We start from the raw sequence: 26,183 nt of genomic DNA, 5'->3' as shown, positions 1-26,183 counted from the left end.
GAATATACAAATGCAAGAGACGGGAAATCCAGGTTTTGGTCAATTACCAGCCGTTCTGCATTCTGGTAGCTCTGTGGAGACCACAGAATGTAAGGACCTCTCTTTTGAGACTTTGATAGGAAACCAATATAATACCTTCTTCCTCCTTGGAGAATTATGTTCATGCATACATGCTTACCCCTAAGAATCTAATTCATTATTACAACAAATGTATTGATTCAATATTCCTATTTCAAGCATTTCTAAGACATGGTAAGGAAGGAAGAACTACTACATCATTATGGAATAATTACAAATAACATTCTTCAGCCCATGATTGTCTTTATTAGCTGCAAAAAAGTGGGAATAAAATGAAAAATTCATTAATCATTGAATAGTGACTAAATATCTAGATGTCTGGGAGTGTTTGTATAAATCACTGAACACATTTCCTACTTTGCAACCGGAGGCTTGGCTTTGAGCACATAGATCCAATCTGTTTTTCATTCAGGGACAAAACAAGGGGAGAGCTGATACTAAATTCTGTATCTTGCTGAGAAAAGCAAAGCTGAGAACAAATAGTTAATATTTACCTGTCAGGAGAGCAAGTATTTCAGCGTCATGAGCTATTATCTTGGCATAAGTCTGAAATTGAAAAAGAATATGGAGGTAAAGTGAGTTACAGAGAAAAGGTTTTCTTAGATTTGCCCTGTTTGAGACAGAAGCACTTTAAAAAGATACAATGTGGGCTATCTAGTAAAGGATTTTGTGTGAAGGGACAATTATCCAAAACCTGAAATTACAAATGTAGCCGTTAAAAGGCTCAAGATTGTTTTCATTTAAAACTTGGGATGCTAATATATTTCCTTTTGCATGAAATATGGCTACCTGAGCTGTCTTTACTTGTACCAAATGGACTTTAATAATCTTCCACGGTAGTCAAGGAAAAAATTCTACCTAGGTTGCCAATTTAGTGAGCATAAATTACTGGGAACTTTATATGGAATAAATTATATTCTTAAGCCTTCTCAGATGTGCAGCCAATAGAGATTTAAAAGCAGAAAACGAAATGTGAAACTTAGCTCGGAGGGGCATTGGTTGTATTTGGAACATTCTCTGGAGTTGCTTTCTCTCTACCCCTGTGAGGAGATTACAGGGCCTGCATCCCAACCTGAAGCTTTTTTAGCCACATGTGGCTCTTCAGAAACCTGCATGTGGTTTTCTTCTTGGATTTAAATAAAGCGACAAGGAATATTGCAAAGTGGATGCGGCAGTGGGGCCAAGGAAAAGAAATGAAGAACTCCACTTGAGTCACAGACAGGACAAAGAGGGAAGGTGTCACTGACCGCAAATGTGCCATTGCCTGACTTGCGTGCTTTTGTTGAGAACCCTGCGCTACCATCTTTTTTTGCAAAACCATTGTAAGTGCAATTCATGGGCACTCATAAATGCAAGGTAAGTTTAATTGATTTGTGGCTTTCCACATTGCTGACGATGAAGTGGTGCTTTGGCTGTTCAAAGGTGAGGGGGAACTTGATTTCATTGCGGAGAGGAGATGCCGCATCCTCCAAACTGACAGATGGATATTCTGCTTCAGAATTCATTATTTGATGTGAAGGACGATGCTTAAAATCTGAATCTGCTAAACAGTTCAACAAGTCAAAATACAGACCATTAAAAGTTAAATGAATTGGAACATTGAAAATCATTGGCAAATACATTTATGTGGCAGTTTCTAGCTTCCCTGATGATCTTTTTTTGATAGCCTTTTCTGTGCCATTTTAAGTATCCCCACTGTCTTTCAGCTAGCTACCATGGTGCCCGATTAGAACTTTGGGTCTATGCAGTATCATGGTACGTGAATGGAAAGTCACATCCCTCAACCAGAGATACCAAATGTCTCAATAGGGCCATTGATGCTTTCTTGGTCTCCTATAGAGAGAGTGAGAAAGAGGAGGATGCTTTCCTCCCTGGACCCAGGTCTGATTAGTCTCGCTTTCCATCCCAAGCACATGGCCATATTTAGTTTATGAACAGAAAATTAAGTTATAAAAAGACATGGTTATTGTGATTAGTCAAAACATGGATGAGTACCCAAAGCTAATTTTCTCAGTTTCCTCTCCAATCAGCTCCTTTTTATGGTCTTAAAATTATATCCAGGGATTCTGTGATGTTTCTGTCTTTGAGAGGGAGATCCTGATTTTCAGATGTGACACTGAACTACTTTGGAGACTAGGTAATAAAAAGCCAATTGTGGTTTTTGTTTTGGATCATGCTCTCTCTTCTTCTTTCTCTTGGATCTCTGGCTCTGGGAAGCCTTCCAGAAAGGCCCACATGGCAAAGAACTGGAGTCTTTGGTAACAGACAGCAATGAACACTTAGGTGAGTGAATTTGGACCCATTTTCTTTAGTCTCCATAAGTCTTAAGAAGACCTCTACTCTAGCCAATAACTTGACCACAACCTCAAAGACACTATGAACCAAAAGCACCCCTCTGAGCTCTTCTCAGATTTCTGACCCTCAGAAACCATGAGAGCCTAAGTGTTTGTGGTTTTAACTTGCCAAGCTTCGGGTTAATTTGTTACACAGCAGTAGATAACTAGTACATCCCTAAGAAGTAAGTTGTGCTGTGTCTGGGATTGACTAGAAGGAAAATAAATATTTGTTGAGAGTATGAATTAAAATGAAGAAATGAAAAGTTTCATTTATATCCTTCTGCATCTTTCTTTATTCGTATAGCCTCTCGTAAAATAGCTTCAGGGAAGAGTGTTTCCGAGGGAGGATCTCTTTAATTATTAAAAGTTCAGTCATTCTGCAAATATTTATTGCTGCTACTATTTGAACCACTCTTTAACTATGAAATGCTTGTGCGCCCATTTGAACATATGCCGGGCTTTTATAAGGAAATATTTGTTGAGGCTCTCTCTGCAAGTCTGTTTACTTTTATAAAAGTTATAACCCAGATTTTGGGTTAGGTAGGTAGACAAATTAACCCAAATGAGTAAAGGGTTAGTGGAAGGACAGAAGTTATCTCTTACATTGATATACTCAAGGTATTCATGGGTGAAAATGAGGCCAGTCACCAAACTGAGGGATATGAATAATGCAAAGCATTTAACAGTTAATGAGAGCAGCTTGTGGGGGAATGTGGCTCACCCATTCTCTCTGTGGTGTGAAATGTGACTGCAGCTGGCCTTTGGGTCAGACAATCCAGGTCAGAATCCCACCTCCTTTATTTACAAACTGTGAGAACTTGAAGAACTCACTTAATCCTGTGGGGTTTCATTTTCTTCATCTATAAATCAAGCCAACAAACAGTATGATACAGGATTTTTTAAAAGACAAGGTTTGAAGAGGTTTAGCTTACCACCTGGCATGCATTAGGTACTTCAAAAATTGTTAGCTACTTTTTATGATGAGTTTTTTGTCTTGTTTCCTACATTGTTAGGCCACTTTACTTTTCTTTTTTTTTTTAAATATTTTATTTAAATTCAATTTGCCAACATATAGTGTAGCACCCTTTGGTCATCACATCATGTGCTCTCTTTAAGTTAGGCCACTTTCCTGCTCACAGGCATCTCCCTGTCTTTACCCATTAGAGTTTGGAGGGATTGTCTGAAAATCTAGAAAAAAGAAGTATGACCAAAGCATGGTTGGACTTCTCTGCTATCCAGGAGGAGCTTGGTGAGATGGGATAGATTAGCAGTCTGTAGTACTGGACTCTGGAGAAGATGCTGACCATTAAAGCTACTGTCCTTTCAGCTCCACATGGCCTTTTCACCAGTTTTGGTTCTGTCTTTTGACTGGTCTCTCTTAATGCATTTGTACCACAAGAAGAACCTCCAAAGGTCAAAGTGACCACAATGGTTGGTCCTCCATGTCTATAAGTTGCAATTCTAAGCCTCAAGCTCTATTAGTCATTGCAGAAATACCTCAATCAGGTGATTTTGTGGCTATTTAGTAAGGGAGCCACGTTAAAAAGTAGTTCTTTTGCTCATCACCTGGTTGCTTCACCTTGACTTGATCATGCTTGAAATTGTATGAGACTCCCTGCATATTCTCTTCTCCTTCCTCTATATCATGTTAACCTTGCTCACTTTGCCAGTTTCTTCTTATACTCTCATCCAATCCTATAATGTCTCTAATTTTCCTCTTCCTCTCCCCCTTCTACATGCCTACCATGCATGATGAGGTAGGGGAGAAGAAAACCAAGAGTAGGTCTGGAACTACTTTGCTTCCTCCTATTCCTGCATTTAACTCATGTTACATGCTTCTGTTGTAAAGGTACTTCAAAATTTCCAAGCAAATGTGTTTTTTGTTTGTTTGTTTTTTAGTGGAGCCAGTTATATTTTATATTTTAGGTCATAGTCTAGGGCATCTATAAGTGTCAATAAGAAGTATGTAAGTCTTGGGGTAACATGGACAAAATATCTTTCTTATTTGGCTTGCTTCCTTGCTCCAAGTATACTGTTATTCTTATTCTCAACGTTTTTGTATTTTCCTCAAATGGGTCTTCTGACCTTTAGGTAAAACATGAATACATAAGATTCACCATACGTTAGCCAGTCTGAACAAACTTCTTGATTTCGGGAGTAAAGATATAATGAGCACAGCCAGGAATATGATGCTATTTATTAGATTTATTAAAATGTCCCTACTATGCAAGTTTTTTGGGCCACACGTGCAAATAAATATGACCAATACATTAAATGTAGTATCTTAATTACAGTAAATCTAACATGTCTATTCTCTACACAGTTACATGAACACATGTGGCTAATTTTTTTTTTTTTTGAAGTCCTGGTGGAAGAAATTGGAAGACATAGTCAAGAAAATCTTTAGAATGCCCCTTCCTGAGGGCAGAGAAACTCCATGGTCTCTCCGTATCCCCATTTCTTCCTACAATTAGAAAGGAAAATATCCTAGCAGATTGTGAGGTTCATAGCTTCTTTTTGCTCTACCCCATTATTTCAACATAGGAAATACATATGCATAGCAATTGTAGCAAGTAAGAGTTGGGAGAAAAAAAGGAGAAAATTATTTTATTTTTCAGGATAAACTAGTTTATGTTGCTGTAACAAATGAACACTAAAATATTTGTTGCTTAATGAAACAAAGGTCTATTTCTTGTTTACTATTCGTACCAGTTACGAGTTGGCAAGGGTACTCTGTTCCCAAATATTCACCCAAGGTGCTGATGATGGAGGCTCTACCACCTACAACAGACCATCTTGGAGCAGCCCCAGTGGCTCAACGGTTTAGCACTGCCTTTGGCCCAGAGTGGGATTCTGGAGACCCAGGACCGAGTCCCATGTTGGGCTCCCTGCATGGAGCCTGCTTCTCCCTCTGCCTGTGTCTCTGCCTCTCTCTCTCTCTCTCTCTCATGAATAAATGAATAAAATCTTTAAAAAAAAAAAAAAACAGACCATCTTGAATTAGTGACATCTTCTGTGACCCTAGTAAGGGAAGAGAGTACTGGAATGTCTCATGCCCAGAAGGACATGTAGCTTTTCTGCTCATTCTGTTGGCAAGAATTTGTTACCTGGCCAAGCATAACTGCAAAGAGTCTGATAAATATAGTCTTTTATGCACCTTTAAGTGAGAGGAAAGCACACCAGTAATGCCCATCATACTATATAATTCAATCCCTTCAGGAAAACTAAGGCCAAGGGGTACCTGTGTCCTAGGTCACAACCTAAGCTAGGGGCAGGGTCAGTACTAAAACCCAGCTTTTTGGATACCAGGTATTATTTCTGCTGCTATTTTTTATAGTAGTTAACTCTTTTCTGTATAGAAGTTGATGGCACAAAAATGTTGCTTTGATTTTTAAGATCAATACTAGAATATAAGCTAAGTTTTTTTTCCCCCTCTTCCTGTTTCCTGGCATTCTGGATTTTCTGGTGTTAAAGAATGATTAGGTGACTTTCTCTAAAATTCAATAGCTTTGCAGTAGCAGAATGAGGAGCATATTTGACTCTTAACCAAAGTGCTTTTATAGATTCTTATGTTGATACAAATACAACACCTGTTAACATCTGGGAGGTATTACATTGAGGCCAAACTTGCATCTCAAGTGGTTGGATGTCTTTTGAAACACTGAAAGGAATTCTGTCTTTCTGGTTTCCTTAGTTGGCACAATGAGGATACCAAAACCATGGGATTAAAAGAGTGCCTGCATATGGCCTGTGTTGTGTGCATGTTTGCTGCTATGGTTCCTCAACATTCCAGAATGATCAAGAACCGGGAGAGAAAATGAAAAAAAAAAAAAAAAGGAGTAAATTCCAGCTCCACAAATTCTCTTTCGATCTCTTCTTTTTACTTCTGAGAATCTATCAGGGTCCCGGGAGACAAAACATGTAATTCATAGAAATGTTGCACAACTGATAAGTCCCAGTGGGTTAGTGAGTTTGCTTTAGTTGCAAGTTAACTGTTAGTGTGTAACAGAACCTCACTAGAAACTGGCTTAATCAAAGAGAATGCATGAGCTTACATAATGGAAAAGAACAAGGAAGACATACGTGTGCAAATACTGTCCCTAGGAAACTTAAAAAAAAAAATCTTTTGGCTCCACTTTTCTTGTGTTGGCTTTATCCTCAAGTAGGTTCTCTTTGATTGGCATCAAATCAGCACCTCAAAGTTCATATCTTACAAGTTTAGCTTCTTTCTCAGTAGTTGCACCAAAGATTCCAGGATTAATACCTAGAGGTCTTGATTGTGTGTGAAGCACCGGTTTAAAAAATATCACCATCGGGATCCCTGGGTGGCGCAGCGGTTTGGTGCCTGCCTTTGGCCCAGGGCGCGATCCTGGAGACCCGGGATCGAATCCCACATCGGGCTCCCGGTGCGTGGAGCCTGCTTCTCTCTCTGCCTGTGTCTCTGCCCCTCTCTCTCTCACTGTGTGACTATCATAAATAAATAAATAAAATTAAAAAAAAATATCACCATCATTTTGACTAGTCAGGAGTAGGTCACCGGCCAACCAATGGAAACAATAGGTGGAGTCAGCCCAACCCAATGAAATCTTAAGGACTGAGAATAGAGAAAGAGGATGGTGTCTTACGGGAAAATCCAGGCACTATTACCTGAAGAGGAAATGGATGTTGAACAGAGAACTACAGGTATCTATTCTAGTGCTCAATGATATAGTTGAGTATGAGAAAATAAATTATTGTAGTCAAGGGTGTTATTTTATGTGAAAAGCTACAAGAGTTACACAGGTGGAAAAATCTGATGGATGAAATTGGATCTCAAGTTACCTTCTCGTTAACCCTACATTTCCCCAGAAATATAATAGAAGTAGATAGGATCTTTTACATTTTCATTTCATCTGGAAAAAGGTATTGGGGGGAAGATGTATAGGTTATAAAACAAAATATTGAAACCTTAAAAGTGATCAGTCTTTTCCAAGTAAATAAATATGGACATGCTGGTCTATTCTTCAGATGAGATCATTTATTATTATTTTTTAATTCCCAGGAAATCCCTCTTCTTTGAATGGATTTGCCTCTGCTTAATCTGTAAGCTGTGCTGGTCCCAACACAACTGTGTTCAGAAGGGGAACCTTGTCATTGATATTTTATGTTTCTGTAGGCACCAGTTACTATTTCCCCAAACCTGGAGTACATGGCTATGGGACAGACACTTCCTTCTTCAAATCACATCCATTTATCTGTGTGGGCAAAATCCATCATTTTCATCCATTTATCATATCTTGTTTGGATGGAACTCATTTCCAACTGTCACACATAATATACTCCCTAAACACCAACTAAATTCCTACAAATCCATCAACAGACTACATTGGTAAATAAATCCTATCAGCTTATATTTGCATTGCACATTCCTGTTTCTTAAGTTCTCACAAGAAAACCATTTCACCTGATCATCATGGGAGCTTTGGAAGGCAGGCAGGGTGGATACGATTCTTCTCATATCACAAATGATGAAACTGAGATGAAGCGACCTACTCAAACTGATAATTAATGCAAGTCTGCAGATTCCAGACCTCAAGCTTCCTCCACTACATCTTATTATCTGAGATTGGGTGACAGCAGTAGTGTAGGCTGGAAGCTAAGAAGAAAACTCTGGAATGGAATGAGCAATGGTTTAAAGGCTCTGTTGGTTGTTACTTAAGTGTGTGACCTTGGGCGATTAAAGTTCTTAATCGCCTACTCATCTGTATTGCTGCAATTATTCCATACCTCATAGGATTCCTGTGATTATTAAGTGGCATAATGCATGGACAGGGTTTAGCAGAGGCTCCATATATGGCCCCAGCTTGAATATGCTAGTAATTGTGAGAGTTTCATCATGTATCTCAAAATGTAGTTTCAGTCTCCAATCACAAAGAGTGAATAAAGAACTAAATCATTCATCTGTAGTGTTCCATGCAGCTTATAGGTATGGGTGGAATGGGAGGATGAATTGCCTGAATCAGTCTCTTATCTTCCCATACTTGCCTTTTCTTCTTCTTCCCCCTCTTCTTCCTTCTCCTCCCCTACCTTCTTCTTCCCTTCTTTCCCCTCTTCCCCCACTTCCCTCCTTCCTCCTCCTTCTTGTTTCTCCTCCTCCTCCTCCTATTTTTCTTTCTTTCTTTCTTTCTTTCTTTCTTTCTTTCTTTCTTTCTTTCTCCTTCTCCTTCTCCTTCTCCTTCTCCTTCTCCTTCTCCTTCTCCTTCTCCTTCTCCTTCTCCTTCTCCTTCTCCTTCTCCTTATTCTTATTCTTCTTCTTCCTCAATTCAAGTAAAGCAGTGGGAGTGGAGAAGGAACAAAATCCGTAACTGGCTGTGATCAATTAATTGTAAACACCACTGCACTTGGACCAGCCTATATATGCCTTCTAATTGCTTGATTTATTTTTTAATTTTCATTCCAGTTGCCCACTACAAAGCCAAATATATGCTGCGTGTGCTTAAAAGATTATGAGGTTAATACTCTTTGCATATTCTAGCAGATAAATGTGAACTCTGCAATATGATTGAACAATTAAGTTTAGACTTATGTAAAAACAATAAGAACCATTTGAGTCTTTCTTCTTAGCCCCAGAGAAAGAATTTCTTGCATTTAACTTTATTTTAAACTTCTCCAATTCAAACTGCATTATAGACTTCCCAGTGTTTGTTCTTTTTTTTATTTTTTAAAGATTTTATTTTATTTTTATTTTTTTATTTTTTAAAGATTTTATTTATTCATGAGAGACACAGAGAGAGGAGGCAGAGACACAGGCAGAGGGAGAAGCTGGCTCTATGCAGGGAGCCTGATGTGGGATTCCATCCCGGGACCCCAGGATCACGCCCTGCGCGGAAGGCAGACGCTAAACCGCTGAGCCCCCCAGAGATCCCCAGATTTTATTGCTTTTAAGTAACCTCTACGCCCAATGTGGGGCTTGAATTCATGACCCCAAAATCAAGAGTCACATGCTCCTCAGACTAAGCCAGCCAGACACCCCTCCCAGTATAAAAAATAAATAAATAAACCACTTAGTTCCACAAAACCCGGATAGCGATTCATCTCTTATATCAGCTCTGCGTATAATGGCTAGATCAACTATTTCATTGAGCAGACCCTCATCAACACATGGTTTGGAGGAGTAAAGGCAAATGAAAACAGAAAGCATGGCTCCACGAAGGGGCAGGCCTCCTGTTGATCTTGGTTGCTTCTTTTAACCATTTGAGACTTCTGAACAGTTTGTCAGAAATGGAGCTCAGGGGTGGGGAGCAAGTGGTGAATGCACAAGACCAAATCCCTGCCAAGTGGAGCTTGCAGTCTAATGGTGAGTACAGAAAGTAAATGGGTAATGAAAGGTGGTGATGGAACCATGGAGGCCATAAGGGAGCAAGTAACTCAGGGACTGATGACATCTGAGCAGAGTGTGATGCATGAGTGTGAGTGAGCCAGTTGGGGTTTAGTGGGGGAGAGAGCAGAGGCAACAATTGCAGACTGAGAGAAGAGGAGATGGAAGGACTAGGGAGAGAGAGAACACCTAGTTGGGTGGTAGACTGCAGAATTGAAGGAGAAATGTGGCAGGAGAGGGGGGCAGAGGGAAGCTTAAGAGTGGAAAGGGGAGGAAGTATAACAATGGAAACTTCTTTCACTCTTACTCCCAAATCCACAAGACAGGAAATGACCTCTACACTCTCTCTCTCTCTCTCTCTCTCTCTCTCTCTCTCTCTCTCTCTCCCAGGGGAAAGATTTCCCTTAAAACCCAGACTTTCTAGGGATTGAAAGATTGAACCTCTTACGGGGGTTGAACCTCTAAGCACTTATTATGTACTGGCTAGTTTTTAAATTTTATGTTGATTTAACTTACAGCCAAACTGTGGGGTAGGCAGTATCATTCTACCTATTTTACAGATGAGGATATTGAGGCAGGGGGAGTGAAGTGGTTTTCCCAAGGTAACCCAGCTGATGAGAGTCAGGGCCAGGGCTGGATCGCAGGTAGTGTGGCTCTAGAGATTTTCCCCAATACAATGAATGCTTGTAGCAATGAGGTGTCACATGAGCTGATTTAGGAATGTCTTGTAGAGCTTCCAACACTGTGTTATGGCGGTGATAGAAAACTTTCCTGACATTAACATGGAGATATATACTTTCATCTTTTTCAAGTCTTTAGTCAGGACAATGTTTTAATAAAACATGCTTATAAAGACAAGGATGTCTTTAAGTTCAGATTATAACTGCTATTTCAAATTGTCAAGGTTTATCATGGAAAAACTTCCAGACACCTTTTATCTTTGTGTTTGCTTTTTCTTTAACATAGGTAATAAAACTAGGCAGGTCCTTGTCCCTTAGAGTAGGTAACACTTCCTCATTCTCAGGAGGTGACAATGATGCCTTTTCAGCACTCTGACACTATTGAAATTCAAAGACTAGGTTTTATTGTGACTTATCCAGGATTTTGTTTTGTAATTTTGTGAATCAAAATTTCCCTTTTTCATAGATTGCATGTCATTCGTTTGTGCCCAAACAAAAATGCAGTCTCCAGCCACACTTGAAATACCGTTTTAGTGTCTCTTTCTGAAGCTCATGAATTAGAATGTTAGAGGTACAATGTTGCTTTTTTTCTTAAGATTTTATTTTAAGTAATCTACACACACACACACACACACACACACACACACCATGGGGCTTGAATCCACAACCTCAAGATTAAGAGTTTCACACTCTACCCACTGAGCCAGCCAGATGCACCTGCTTCTTCTTTTTAAAAGTTTAACTTAATTTAATTTCTTTTTAAAAATTATTTATTTATTTATTTATTTATTTATTTATTTATTTATTTATTTATGATAGTCACACACAGAGAGAGAGAGAGAGAGAGAGAGAGAGAGAGAGAGGCAGAGACACAGGCAGAGGGAGAAGCAGGCTCCATGCACCGGGAGCCCGACGTGGGATTCGATTCCGGGTCTCCAGGATAGCGCCCTGGGCCAAAGGCAGGCGCTAAACCACTGCGCCACCCAGGGATCCCCTTAATTTAATTTCTTAAAAAGATTTTTTTTATTTATTTGAGAGAGATTGAGCCAGTGATAGAGAAAGAGAGAGAGAGAGAGAGAGAGAGAGAGAAAGTATGAGTGGGGGGAGGGGCAAAAGGAGAAGGAGAAGCAGACTCCTGGCAGAGCAGGGATCCCAATGTGGGGCTCAATCCCAGGAAGCTGATATCATGACCTGAGCCAAAAGCAGACACTTAACCAACTGAGCCACCCTGGTGCCCTTCTTTTATCTTCAGCATACAATGTTATATTAATTTCAGATGTACCATATAATGATTCAGCAATTCTATACATTACTCAGTGCTCATCATAAGGGTGCTCTTTAATCCCCATCTTCTCTTTCCCCCATCCCTCCTTCTCACTTCCCCCTGGAAACCATCAGTTTGTTCTCTGTACTTGAATCTGTGTTTTTGGTTTTGTCTCTTTTTTTTTCTTTATTCATTTGTTTTGTTTTGTGAATTCCACATTAGAGTGAAATCATATGGTATTTGTCTTTCTCTCAATGTTGCTTTTGATACATCTGCTGTAGTGCTGAGTGACGTGCTAGAGACTACACATTTCCAAGAAAAAGAGTTGAGATATTGATTTGAAAAGAAAAAGATGCTGAATTTAAACTGCGATGATTTTATTGAAGAAGTTTATTACTGACCATCATCATGACAACATTGAAATTCGCATTGTCTTGCTAGTATTTCCAGTGCATTCACAACTTTTGGCTAAACTCTACTTTCCATTGGGAAAAAGAAAAGTCATGAATGTTAAGTGTTTTCAGGTTTGGTAGATGTACTCCAAGAATACTTGTCAGAGAAACAGATTAAAAAACAAAAACATTGTGTAATATTTATATTACCAGAAAAAAATGCTTTGATGAAAACATATAGTAGGAACACCTGTAATTAGTTCCTGGAATTGATCTTTGCATTGTTTAATGCTCTATCCTTGTCAAAAAACATTTGTCATAATGGATCAGGTCATTTGATCTCTATATCCTATTTCCTATTTCCTTCCAGGACATGTGAGCATGGGCAAACACTTTTTAATTATCTTGATCAAGTGTGGAGGACATCTTTTCGCTGACCCCACTAGTAATCAACTGTGATCTCCTAGAAGCAGGCGAATTGATTGCTTCTGTCCTTCCCAACTAGCCAGAAGAGGGGGTCATACATTATCCTGCCCCTTTGAAAAATCCAACTCAGTGATTGATTTTATGACTGCCTGTGGCAGCAAATTCCTCAGAATGAATTCTACCAGGTGAAGAAGTATTTTCTATAACTTGCTTTAAATTTCTTTAGCATTAACCACGCCAAGGAGTGCAGCCTCTTGCGGGACAATGTAATAAGGATCTATCAGTTTTACCGTCCAGTACATATTTTTTATGCCTAAGTAAATCTCTCTTATTTTCCAGCCCAGATTTAGTAATTCTAACTTTTGAAATCTCCTGTCATGAATGAATCTACACTCTACTCAATTTCTTGCCCTGCTTTGGAGTTCTGACATCCCTGCACTGCATTCCTTCAGGTGAGGAAGTAAAAGACGAAGACAGTAACACAGACAAACGTGTAGTATGCTCCTCTGTGATGCTATTGTACTATGCTCGTTCTTTCTCTTTCTTTCCTCATTTCTTTCTTTCTTTCTTTTTTCTTCTTCTTTTCATTCCTTCTTTCTTCTTGATTTCTCTGAAAAAAAGAAAGAAAGGAAGGAAGGAAGGAAGGAAGAAAGAAAAGAAAGAAAGAAAGAAAGAAAGAAAGAAAGAAAGAAAGAAAGAAAGAAAGAGAAATTCATCCAAAGCAAGGGAAAATTTCTTGGAAAGATTTTTATCTAATTCATACGCTGCTGGAGCTCTTGGGTAGCTCAGTCGGTTAAGTGTCTGACACTTGAACTCAGCTCAAGTCTGGATCTCACTTTCGCGAGCTCAAGCCCAGAGCTGGGCTCCAAGCTGGGTGTTGAGACTACAAAGAAAAATGATAAAGTAAGATTAAAAAATAAAATAAAATAAAACACCTAATTCATACAGTGTCTCATCTTTTTTTTTTTTTTTAAGATGTTATTTATTTGTTCATGAGAGAGAGAAAGGCACAGACACAGGCAGAGGGAGAAGCAGGCTCCATGCAGGGAGCCTGATGTGGGACTCGATCCTGGGTCTCCAGGACCACGCCTGGGCTGAAGGCGGCGCTAAACTGCTGAGCCACCCAGGCTGCCCACAGTGTCTCATCTTATAGCCCAGTTTTTATCCTACGGGAAATGTCCTAAAGGGTTTTTTTTTTTAAATTTTTTTCCTAAAGGGGTTTTGACACAACTTTGTTCCAGTTTGGACATCTCCTGGGGTCAAGCAAGGCTTCTTTTTACCAAATAAGATAGACATCACTTTATTAAATAAATGGACACTTCAAGAACTAGTTACTAATGAAATAAAATTATAAGTGAAATGTCTATCTGCAAACCACATTTTCTCTAGATCTTTGCCGAGATGTGCTTCATCTTCACTTGCATATGATTCTTTTTTTTTTTTAAGATTTTATTTATTTATTAGAGAGAAAGAGAAAGCATGAACCAGGGGGAGGGGCAGAAGTAGAGGGAGAAGAAGACTTCCTGCTAAGCAGGGAGCCCCAGGCAGGGCTGGATCCCAGGACCCTGGGACCATGACCTGAACCAAAGGCAGGTGCTTAACTGACTGAGTCACCAGCACCCCAATAATATGATCTTGGTGGCTTCCTTTAATTGGTTTTGCAATGTCAGTGTCAAGATGGAATTATCTGATGACTTAAAACTTTTGTAAGATTTTCAAAATTTAAATGAAAAATTATATTTTAATAAAATCTATCTTGTCATTTATTTATTGAAATGTGTGTGGGAGAGACATGATACTTCATGCTTGTTGCATAAACTGGCTTTGAAATACACTTGAATTGTGTATTCAAGAATGACCAAACAAAAGGATCAAATTGTGGTAAATACTGAAGCAGGAATGATTTTAACGTTGTTTTAATTTTGGTATTTTTGTAAAGAGGAGAAAATAGAGGAGGGAGACAAACAAAGGAGAGTGGCGCATGCATGTGTGTGTATGTGTGTGGGAGGGTAACGACAAATTAGGAATGCTTCCACAGTGACACGTTCTTGGCCTTTCTTGTCTAATGCCTCTTCCCTCCTTCCCTTCTTCCCTTCCTTCCTCTGTCTCTTCCTGTCTTCTCTCTCTTTTACTCCCATCAAAGATTACTGAGCACCTATTATGTGCAAATATGGAGCTAAGCACTGAGGTACAATGGTAACCTGGAAGTAGTGAGCTCACAGAGCAGGAAGCAGGCACTCAAAAAAAATTGCATCAAGTGCATCAGGAGTCCTCCATCCTTCAGGTACCAGAGCAACATGAATAAAGAGCCCAGGTCCTGGTTGAGGGGGTTGTGAAGCTTCCTGTGGGAAGCCATGTTAAAAAAGATGAGTGAGGGATGGGTAGAAGTCAGCCAGAGGAAGGAGTTAGGGGAAAAAGAAGTCATCCACAAAGCAAACAGAACTTGTGGCATAGGAGCCCAAAGGGGCCTGGCAGAGCTGGGTGGGTGGAGGGCAGGGCTCCAGGGGAGGGTTCCGCTCCTCAGGTCATCAGGACTTGGAGTGCTACCAGTTCCTTTGAAAACATTAATGACAGTATTTGGGAAACTATATGGAGATGAGAGGGTGTTCTTTTCCCAAAATCAAATAAAGATTAGGTAGACTTGTAATTATTACAACAAAATCCTTGAAGTTCTAAAAAAAAAAAAAAAATCTTAGAAATTCCAGAATATGCCAAACATCTGCTTCCTGTCTCCCCATGCCCATATGGGGACCTTAATATGGGGCAGGGGCAGCTCAAGAAACTAGCTCAGTGCAGCAGAGGTTACTCATCTGTGAACTGGCAAAGAAGTTCACCTGATGTAAAGGGATCCCTCTAAGAGTGCTCCTCGGTATCAGGCACATCCAACTGAGAGAGACCATAAAAGACACTGTTTCAGGTACTTAATACTTCAATATTAGCTCCAGAAACGATCTTCTTTCTTTTCTTTCTTTCCTTTCTCTCACTTCCTTCCTCCCTTTCTTCCTCCCTCCCACTGTTCCCCTCCCTCCCTCCCTTTCTTTCTTTCTCTTTCTTTTTCTTTCTTTCTTTCTTTCTTTCTTTCTTTCTTTCTTTCTTTCTTTCTTTCTTTCTTTTTCTTTTTCTTTCTTTCTTTCTTTTTTTTCTTTTCTTTCCCTTCCTTCCTTCCTTCCTTCCTTCCTTCCTTCCTTCCTTCCTTCCTTTTCTCTCTTTTTAAGATTTTATTTATTTATTCATGAGAGATACAGAGAGAGGCAGAGACATAGGCAGAGAGAGAAGCAGGCTCCCTGTAGGAAGCCTGATGTGGAACTGGATCCCAGGACCTGGAATCATGACCTGAGCCAAAGGTATATGCCCAACCACTGAGCCACCCAGGTGCCCCTTCTTTCTTTCCTTCATCAAAGCCATAAAAGTTACAAAAATTAAGCAACCTTTAAACTTTCTCACCCAGGCTGTTGGTCACTTTGTTGACAATGAAAGGAAATTAGAAGTCAAGGTCATGTTCCACATGTTCCACTTCCACTATTAGCGCCGCCTTCAGCCCAGGGCCTGATCCTGGGGACCCTGGATCGAGTCCCATGTTGGGCTCCTTGCCTAGAGCCTGCTTCTCCCTCTGCCTGTGTCTCTGCCTCTCTCTCTCTGTCTCTGTGTCTCTCACGAATAAATAAAATAAAATCTTAAAAAAAATAAAGCAGTTTGAAGAGAATATTTTTGAAAGATTTTGAACAGAAGTTATTTTATTAAAATAAATATATGTATTTTGGGGAGGAGAAGGACCAAGATAACATGTCTGTTAATTCAGCTTCAGAGGCCAGACTTATTTGGTGGGTGGGAACTCTCCAACTTCACATGACATCACTTCAACTGGACAGTTGTGTTTGTGGAATTTCCTGTGTAGGCCAAGTGCTGGTCAGGCAGGGGTAATGTGGTGTTCACCCATATCCTGGTTCTCAAAATGCAAACTTGTTGAACTGAATTAAGTGGCTGACCTAGCACAGCTGGTGGCATCTGAGGCTGCTGAAATACCCAGCCCTCATATCCATGCCTATGTGCTGTTACAACTAACTCTGTTCCTGACTATTTCTTGTTCCAGACAGAAAAATATCCATAACTGTGTGGTAAACTCAAAAATAGCAATGATGGCAACAATAATGCAATAAATACCTAGACTCAGCACTCACTGTGCATCAGAGACAGTGCCAGGCCCTGTTACTTTCTGTGATCCTTACAACAGCTGGAAGGGAGGTATGATACTGTTCTCATTTCCATTTCACAGCCAAAGTAAGTGAGACTTAGAGAAGACTCAAGCCATAGAGCTAGCATGAAGTGGACCCAGAACTCAAGATGGTTTCTGTTGTTAGATCTGGATATTGTGCCTTTAATCATGATTCAGACTCAGCAGACTGAACCTTAAAGCCAGAGGGTTCTAGGGGCCCCTGGGCAGCTCAGTCAGTTAAGCTGCCAACTGGATCTTAGCTCAGGTCATGATCTCAGGGTCCTGGGACAGAGCCTCACATTGGGCTCCACTCTCAGGGTGGAGTCTGTTTAAGGATTCTCTCTCTCTCTCTCCCTCTGCCCCTCTACCTGCTCACACTCTTTCTCTCTCAAGTAAATAAATAAATCTTAAAAAAAATCACAGAAGCTTCTAGAAAAGAAGAGGCATTTCCCTGGGCCACAGTGTACCCAAAGCATATTGATTGAGAGATCTCTTCTGGGGACTGGCTCTTTCTTTCTTTCCCCTATTCTTCCTTTCCTCATGACTCCATTAAGCTGTGCTGGGATGGTGAAGCCCTTGCGTAGGGTGGGAGAGAGGAACAAGAAAGACCCTGTTCATTCTGACCTCTACCCTCTTCCTGTTCTTCCCACAGGCCGATGGGCTGAACAGTCTTAAAACCTGGCTGTGGCCATCCATTTGGACGACTCCAGCAGACCCACGTGGCCTACGTTTCAACTTTTCAAACCTACCCTGTTGTAATTCCTCAGCAGGATTCTGAGCTCTGCTGTTGTATTTCAGTTTTACAGTTAATCAGAAAGATTTTGCTCCAGATTTGCCCTTAGCGCGGGGCTTTATTAATCCGATACGCCTCATATTAGTGAGTGCCTGCTTTTAAGCCATATGCCCTGAATAAGTTATCAGGTTTCATTGTTTACCCTTAGTTAAAAAAAAAAATTCCATACACTCTGACCTCATGACACCCAAGCCTTGCCCATGTAGTTAAAACAGGGAAACTAGTCATCTGATATCATGAAGGCAAATCAGCTGGTAGATGCACTCAAATGTTTCCGTTTCCACTGGTGTGTGGGCATCGTGGGGAGTCATAGATTATTAATCAGGAATGCACAGGAGAGGATTTCTTGTTTGTGTGTTTGTTCATTTCCAAAATAAACCCAATACAAAGAGATACAGCTCCAGTGCATTTATTTTTCATTGTTAGCACATATCATTATGTCATCATGTAAGAATTGCCCAAAGAAATAATAAAAAAAAAGATACCACATGGATTGCTTAATGGCTCTCCCTTGGCCCGCCTGTGGAGTAGTCTGAGAAAGGAAAAAACATGAGCATTACTCAGACCCTCAGGGTGAGGAGGCTTCTTACCACGAGCCAGTGCCAGGTTAGTCTGGGTGTCTGCAGAGGAGGCTTTGGCAGGCCACCAGAGAGAGGGCATTTCATAATCCAGGATTCACCCCAGAGGATTCTGAGCCAGCAAAACACTAATGGGAACCTGGGGTGAGAGGAGAGTGAGGGAATTTATTCTGCAGATCAAAACCTTCCACACTTAAAGACGTTTTCTTTCTAGCTTTTTTTTTTTTTTTTAATTTTAGCTGCTGCACATTTTTTTTTCTCATTATATTATACAATATATCATATTGTTCTGTCTTCCAGTCCCTTGAATGCACTGTTACTTAGATTCATCTCTAATGAATATACTGGGAAGAGGTTGGGGAAAAGATGGTGATTTTTGTAATAAGATATAAAAATAATATTAATATCTATCGAGCATTTACTTGTACCAAGTGGTGTGTCAAAATGTGCATGAGATATCTCACTAATTCTCAGAACTCTAGAATTTGGGTGTTATTACCAAGCCTAATTGCAGTTGGGAAACCAGAAGCATGCCTGAGGTCACAGAGCAAGTAAGTAGCCAAGGCAAGAAGTAAACCTCTGTGGCTTGATCAAGTTTATTATTTTTTTAAAAAATTATTTATTTATTAGAGAGAGAGAAAGAGAGAGCACGAGCAGGAGGGCAGGGAGAAGAAGTCTCGCTGCCTAGAGAGAGCCCAATGTGGGGCTCGATCTTAGAACTCCAAGATCATGACCTGAGCCGAAGGCAGATGCCCAACCAACTGAGCCACCCAGGTGCCCCCTGAAGTCCATGTTCTTGAGATCAACTCTGTGTTCCTGCAAATGGTGGGAGCTCTTGCCTTGGTGTGTCCCAGTGGCTGTTGGCGGGGTCTGGATTTCCATCTTTGCTAAGTACCTATTCTGCTAACAGTAGGTACTTTAAAACTACTGAAAAAGCAAAAATCCATACTGAGTTGGAAGACAGGTTGGCAGTTTCTTATAAAACTAAACATATTCTTATCATAAGATCTAGTAATCACTTTCCTTGGTGATTCTGAGTTTCATCTGAGTTGAAGATTTCTGTCCACACGGAACCTGCATATGAGTGTTTATAGCAGCTTCATTCATAATGACCACAACTTAGCACCAATCAAGATGTCCTTCAGTGTGTGAATGGATAAACAGTCTATGGTACATACAGACAATAGAATATTATGGATCAATAAAAAGGAGTGAGCACGAGCCATGAACAGAAATGGAGAAACCTTACATGCATATTGTTAAGAGAAAGAAGTTAGTCTGAAAAGGCATTATACTGTATGACTCCAAGTATATGGATTCTGGAAAAGGCAAAAGTATGGAGATAGCAACAAGATTAGCTGTTACCAAAGGGTTTTGGGAGAAGGGAAGGTTGAAGATGTAGAACATGGAGCGTTTTAGGGCAGTGAAACTATTTCATGTGATACCATGATGGTGGATGTATATCATCATACATTTGCCAAAACCCACAGAGCATACAACACAAAGAGTGAATCTAATGTAAAGTATGAACTGTAGCTGATAATCATGTGTCAATATTGGCTCATCAATTCTAACAAATGTACTACACAGAAGCAAAATGTTAATAATTGGGGGGGGGAAGGCGGGGAGGAGTGTAAGGGGATATAGGACCTTTTTATACTTTTCACTCAATTTTTTAAAAAAAGATTTTATGTATTTATTCATGAGAGACACAAAGAGAAAGAGACAGAGACACAGGCAGAGGGAGAAGCAGGCTCCATGCAGGGAGCCCGATGCAGAACTTGATCCAGGGACCCCAGGATCACACCCTGAGCCGAAGACAGACGCTCAACTGCTGAGCCACCCAGGCATCCCCTCCACTCAATTTTTTAGAAAAGTCTTTTTATTTCTTTTTAGAGAGAGATGGAGAGAGAGAGAGAGTGAGAGTGGAAGGGGGGAAGAGGTAGAGGGGAGAGAGAGAATCTCAAGAAGACTTCCTTCTTCTGAGTGCAGAGCCCTGTGTGGGGCTCATCCCAGAAACTTCAGAGCTGAGATCATGACCTGTACTGAAATCAAGAGTCTGAGCCACCCAGTTGTCCCTCCACTCAATTTTTCTATAAACTTAAAGTGGTCTAAAATTGTCTACTAATTACAACAAAAAAAAAAGGGCATTGTTAGTCTGGGTGGCAGGGGGTGAAAAACAGGACTGGAGGAAGATTTTTCACCCTTTCTTACCTTTTGCAAGTCTTGAGTATTTATTTAAAACAAATTAAAATTTTAAAAGCCAGTGAAGGAAAGAATTCTCCACTTGGGTGTGGTCCCAAGACAATGGCATCAAGTTTGGCCCATTTCTAGTGGTAGAATCTTGATCTCCAGTATTTTTTTTTTAAGAGAAAGAAAGTGGGGGTAGGTGGGGGTGGCAGAAGGGCAGAAGGAGAGGGAGAGAGAGAATCTTCAGCAGGCTCCACACTCATCGAGGAGCCCAACACGGGGCTCCATTCCACAGCCCTGAGATCTTGATCTGAGACAAAATCAAGAGTTGGAGGCTTAATCGAGTGATCCACACAGGTGCCCCATTTGTTTCCTGTATTCTTGATGTGTTAGAAGTGCCATAAGTAGGAATGACCCACTTGGCTAGAAGGTGGAGGGAAGTCCAAGGCTAGAGGTTGTTATAGGTCTTCATGCTGCCTATTCAGACCCTGGCCAGTTTCACACACTTCCATCTGTTCCTTAAAGGTTCAGTGGAGAGCCCACTCTGGTGGGCTAGTTTGCATTCTGAGATTGCTGAGATGAGACAATGCTTGGGAAAAAGAGGAGGAAAAAAAAGCAAGAGGGAAAAAGGCAAAGAAAGAAGAAGAAACAAAGGAAGGGAGGGAAAGAGGGAAGGAGGATGTAATTGTGATGGGCCAGTCAGAAGGCTGGTATAGCTACCCATCAAAGGTCTGGTCTTGGCAAGTGACTCTGGAGAATGCAAGAAGGGTGCCTTCAGAGTTTCTAGCAAAGAATAAGGGCTGGAATGTTTCCTGATTCCTCTCCATTTCAAGCCTTGGAAGGAACGCTAAACCAAAAAGGGGACTAGCTCATGTCTGCCGCCATTTCCTGCATCCTCACCACCAGGCCTAGTAGATGCCATTAATCACACGACGTGTCCATCTGTGTGCCTGTCATTTGAGCTGCTCCCTATGGTCAGAGAAGCAGATGACAGGCAAATGCCAGACATTTGGCTATGTGGGTCTTCAGTGGAGACTGGGTAGAGAAGTTATTTCTTTTTGCTGACATTTTAATTTTCACTAAATCTAATTTATTCTTACCGAATGGGGCAGTTATGTTTGGAGAGAGTGGAATGAACCCAATTCCATTTGGCTTTCTTGCTGAACTGGAGACATTAGAGGTTTTGAATATCACTGGACAGTTGATACAGTGGAAACACACACACACATAGAGCAAATCCGATACAATTAGTCAGCAAGAGGGTCTATCTGAACAAACTGGTTTTCTTTCTAATCATTCAAAGAATGTTTGGTTTTATATGCATAAATGTTATACACATCCAGTGCAAGCATTTTATTCAGTTGTGTTATACATAAATGGTTTACGATTGGAGACTTTCAGTTCTTGCCAATACCGCCGGCCCCTAGGGAGATTATACTCATGAACTCTGATATACAAAAGAATCTCCAAAGCTCTGAAATATCATTTTAAACATGAAATTTTATTCCACTTATACAGACACACCACTCCCAAGGACCCAAATCAAACTTAGTTATCGGCTTATTGTAAAATTCCTAGAGAACCAGGACTGATGTCTTTCCCAGGAGCAGATTTTCCCAGAACTGCCTGGTTCTATCTGTAGGTACTGGAGGCTTTTGGCTTCAGAGTCCCTTTGAATTCTTTCAAGCTGAATCTTCAAATGACACTTCATTCTATCCTTATATATGAATTCGATAAAGGTTTGATTTTATATGCAGAAATGAAATTATAGCATCAGGATGCAAACAATATATTCCATTCTATAATATCAGGATGTTAACAACTCTCTACATTCTCCTTTGGCTCTCAAGACTCACCTTGCAATCAATGAAACACATTCCTTGAGTCTCATTTCATCTGTTTTCTTCAGCAGCAGAGGTAGAATTGGGTTGTTTACCCTAACCTACTCTGGCAGGGGTTTCTCACCCCAACTTGGTGGGATGAAGTCATGAGAGGACAAGGTATTGAGTTATGGTCATGAGACAAAGAAAGATAACTGGGCATTGTTCTCAACTTGGCTTCCTTCATGCCAGCCTCTACCAACTTAACCTATAGATCCAGGCATGAAGAACTGCCAGGTGGAACTCTTGAAGTATGAATTTCTTTCCAAAGTGATTACTTCACTTATTTCCACTGGATCTATGACTGTGGCAACAACAAACCACTGCCCATTTACTGAAGGACTGGTCTGGTTTAGCCATCATGCCGAAAGTCTCATACATTTTATCTACAACCTTATTGTTATTATTTCTGCTCCTGAGATGAAGATTCTAATACGTAGAGAGGTTACATCATCATCATAAATAGCATTATGATGCTTTACACTGATTTAGGACTAACTCCTTTCCAGAAACAGAAAGCATGATATTTCATGAATCCGCAAACAACTTTGTAAATGAAAGACTATAAATATCCCCATATTACAGATGAAGAAACAGAGGCTCAGAGAATTGTCAAATGTGCCCAAGGTCATTGAATGCACCACAGAGAGGTGTAAGAGCCTCACTCCAAAGCTTTTGACCTTTATTGCTATAATTTCTGGTAATGTAGAGGAGTAAAAATGAACTACAAATTGATAGCATATTTACACAAATATTTCATTAAGAAGAGAAAAGAAAAGTTAGGATCAAGGAATAGAATTATAAAATCTTGTGACTGGAAGCTAAAATTTTAAATTTGGAAGAACTAATAATAGTGGCTGCTTCACTTCTGTAAGCCCAGATATATTTTTTCTTTTTTAAGATTCTTAAAAAAAAAAAAAAAAAAAAAACTTTTTCCCAGACTTAAAACAACTTTAATACCTGTGAAGGTAAAGGTTAGATAATAAAAGGATCTTGGGTCCTGGGGCATTACAGTGACTGACTTTTTTTTTTTTTTTTTTTTGACTGACTTTTTTCTAAAGAATATGACTCATGCATGTTTTAAAATAACACTCCGGAAATAAAAATAATTTGCATAAATAATAACTTGAGATTGTAAAGATTATGTGTAAAAGTGAAAGGAGGGAGACATAGTTGTATAGATCTGAAGGTCGCCGCAAAGGTATAATGTGATAAAATGTGATGTGATCCACTGAGATTAAGAGGAATATTTCCCAATTGGACCAGGTATTAGTAGGTGTGCTACTTAAAGTTGGTAACCTCCTCACATTCAGTATTTTTTCTTCACCTTCAGTATTAAACACATGTAGTTCATCTGACCTATGGAGAAGAGGACAACAATAATGAATATAAATAATATAATAAATAAAATAGTAAAAAAAATAAGGACACTTTCTTTGAGAAAAGAAGAATGTATGAAAATAAAACTTATTTAACAAAATGTAAAAAAATCTCTTACTTTATTTTATTTTAGTTGTTTAGACCAATAAGAGCATCCTAAGGAGGACTAAGTGCCTTTCATGGACTTTTATTTGTGCACTTAGAGTAGAACGTGGTAAGGCACAAGATGAGCTGTAAGAGAGATGTGGTTGCACATGGCGCCATTCAGAACAAAAAGGGCATTAGCCTGCTTACGTTTCAAGGACCTGTATCAATCTTTCTGCGTCTACTATCTCCATTTTTGTCCCCTCCCCACATGTGTGCACAAGTATCATGGGAGGGAGGGAAGTTTATTCTCCATAAACAATTCGCTCTTTGGCCACTCTTTGAGTGTGCCAACCAGGTTGCCAATTCTGATGTAGACACCTGTCCATTTGGAACAAGAATGAAAACAGCCACTCATTTCCTAGAAACCATCAAACACCCTGTCAGCGAACAACAGCTCTGCGTTAGCTGCAATCTGGGCAAGATATGAATGGGTCATATTGATAGCCAATTACCAATCCTCTGAGCCATTCGGTTTCCTTCAGATTGATGAAAATTTCTCATTCCTTTGCTACAATGTAGTTTGAGGAGGGCTATCTTCTAATCACAGTAATAAGCTGATGGAAGTTTAATTTCTGTTGTGCAGTTGGGTCTTTAACAATGCTAACCAGAACTTCCTAATAAGAACCCAAGGTCAATCCATATTTTAGGGTGGCTTCCCGAGTGACATCTTCATCGTTCAAACAGCAAGGAGAATGATTTCCAACCACATTGCTATTGGCTTCTGGAAAATTTCAGTAATTTCAAATAGAAGCAACAATATGTGTGTGTGTGTGTGTGTGTGTGTGTGTGTGTTGGGGGGCTCTTTAGCTCTTCACCTGTTCTTTGTTTTTTTGTCTTGTAAGACACTGGCCTGGTCTTCCTAAGGATGACATGTTCATGAGTCTTGGATGAAAAATATTTTAGGCTTAGTGCTGCTTACCCCTTTCAGATGAAATGTCACCATTGAAGTGAACTTTTTGAGAAGCCTGGGTCCCCTGTTTAGCTCCTGTCTGGTGGAGGCTGGAGACTAATGTGGGCTTCATGTTGTTATGAGCCGGGCGGCTGAGCGGAGTAACAATACGAGTCTGTTGGACATGTCTTCTGGGTTGTCACGTTCAATTTGCACATGACCTCCTGGCCAAAAAATGGGAAAGAAGTGGTAGAATGTGGGACTGAAGGCTCATATTATTGCTTTGACAGCTTCACTCATCTAGAAGTAATGCAAAATGCAATTTATATTTATACACTCTGACCTCCTGCGCAGAGAGGGAAAGTATCTAATGATGGGCCGAGGTAGTGGAGGAAGAAACAGATCTCAATACAGCTGGAATTTGTCTACATTTTTGCTTTTCAACCATTCAATTACAGTCAAAAGATAAATGAAACACGAACAGGGCACTGGTGAGGTAGTGACACAATTATTTTATAGTGACTGGGTTCTGGCTTTGAGTCTTGGCAAAGGTGGCCGCAACACGCCTTATTTCACTGGAGACAGATAATCTGCCCGCTCCCACCGGACAAAGGCCCTCTGCTCGGAGGTGCATCATTATGCCCATCAGAGAGGAAAAAAGACACCAGTGAGTCAGTGACACTCCAGATCTGCATTTGGAAATTCTTGAGAGGGGCTGACACATTAATCCTATTAACCAAGATAAATCAAGTCAGGCCTGGTGGTAACTGGGGCATTATTCACTTTCGAGTGGAAATAGGCAGTGGGCAGAAAGCACCATTTTCTTTTGTGCATCGGGAAATTTATTGGCTTTTACATGCCCCCAAATAGCTTCATTTTGAATAGAGCCTATGAGCTAACTGGGGAGAATGGACTATAATTGTCAGAATCCTCAAATATGTCCGCAGTGTTTCTGAACAGCGTTTGCAATGAATACTGTTTCTAGGGTTTACGGCCTCCTAGTTTCCACAGAAGTAGGACACACAGGGGAAAAGGAGTCTGGCTTTGTCCAGAGATTAAAAGGGATGGCAATAATCACCTTCGTAGAGGCAGCAGCCACCTACACAGCTGATGGCAAACTACCACTTTCAAATGCCCAACAACAAGGGTCCTCCTAGGGATCCACACACCAAGCCTGAGAAATAAAACAAAAAGAGAAACGAGGCATGGCAATAAACCACGCCGCAGAGGATTTCCAAAAAACGGTTGCTCCGACACAAATGCATTTTCTGTATCCTTGTTATTTTTTTTCTGCATTTCCTCCCCCTCCTTTGGAGGATTAAAAGCCTTCATTTTCTTAAGTTTGTCCAGATATATGAAACTTCTCCCCACCGGATCTCATTAGTTCCTTCCATGCAAAGGACAGAAATGCATTTGTTTTTTTTTTTGTTTTTGTTTTTTTCTTAACTAAACAGAATGGACTTTCATGTGGAGGAACACTGAATAACCCCTACTCTCACTCAAATCAAATGTTTCTACTTTTTGTGTCTTACCACAGTTTAGGACACAGACTCTTCCTTCTCCTTCCCCACTGCCCAAAA

General features: G+C 40.2%; 1 long non-coding RNA gene across 1 annotated transcript in view; it reads left to right on the top strand.

Annotated features, from left to right (window-relative positions):
- Window positions 1–17,932, top strand: part of LOC144297022 (uncharacterized) — a 39,926-nt gene extending 21,994 nt beyond the window's left edge. The window contains exons 2-3 of the long non-coding RNA XR_013364061.1: window positions 12,873–12,985; window positions 17,399–17,932. This is a non-coding gene — a long non-coding RNA (uncharacterized LOC144297022). The remainder of the gene's footprint in view (window positions 1–12,872; window positions 12,986–17,398) is intronic.
- The last annotated feature ends 8,251 nt before the right edge of the window (window positions 17,933–26,183 follow it).

The sequence above is a fragment of the Canis aureus genome, chromosome 2 (assembly GCF_053574225.1).
Source record: "Canis aureus isolate CA01 chromosome 2, VMU_Caureus_v.1.0, whole genome shotgun sequence".
Taxonomy (NCBI): domain Eukaryota; kingdom Metazoa; phylum Chordata; class Mammalia; order Carnivora; family Canidae; genus Canis; species Canis aureus.
Note: the sequence above shows the minus strand (reverse complement) of the source record. Positions and strands in the feature narration are given on the sequence as shown.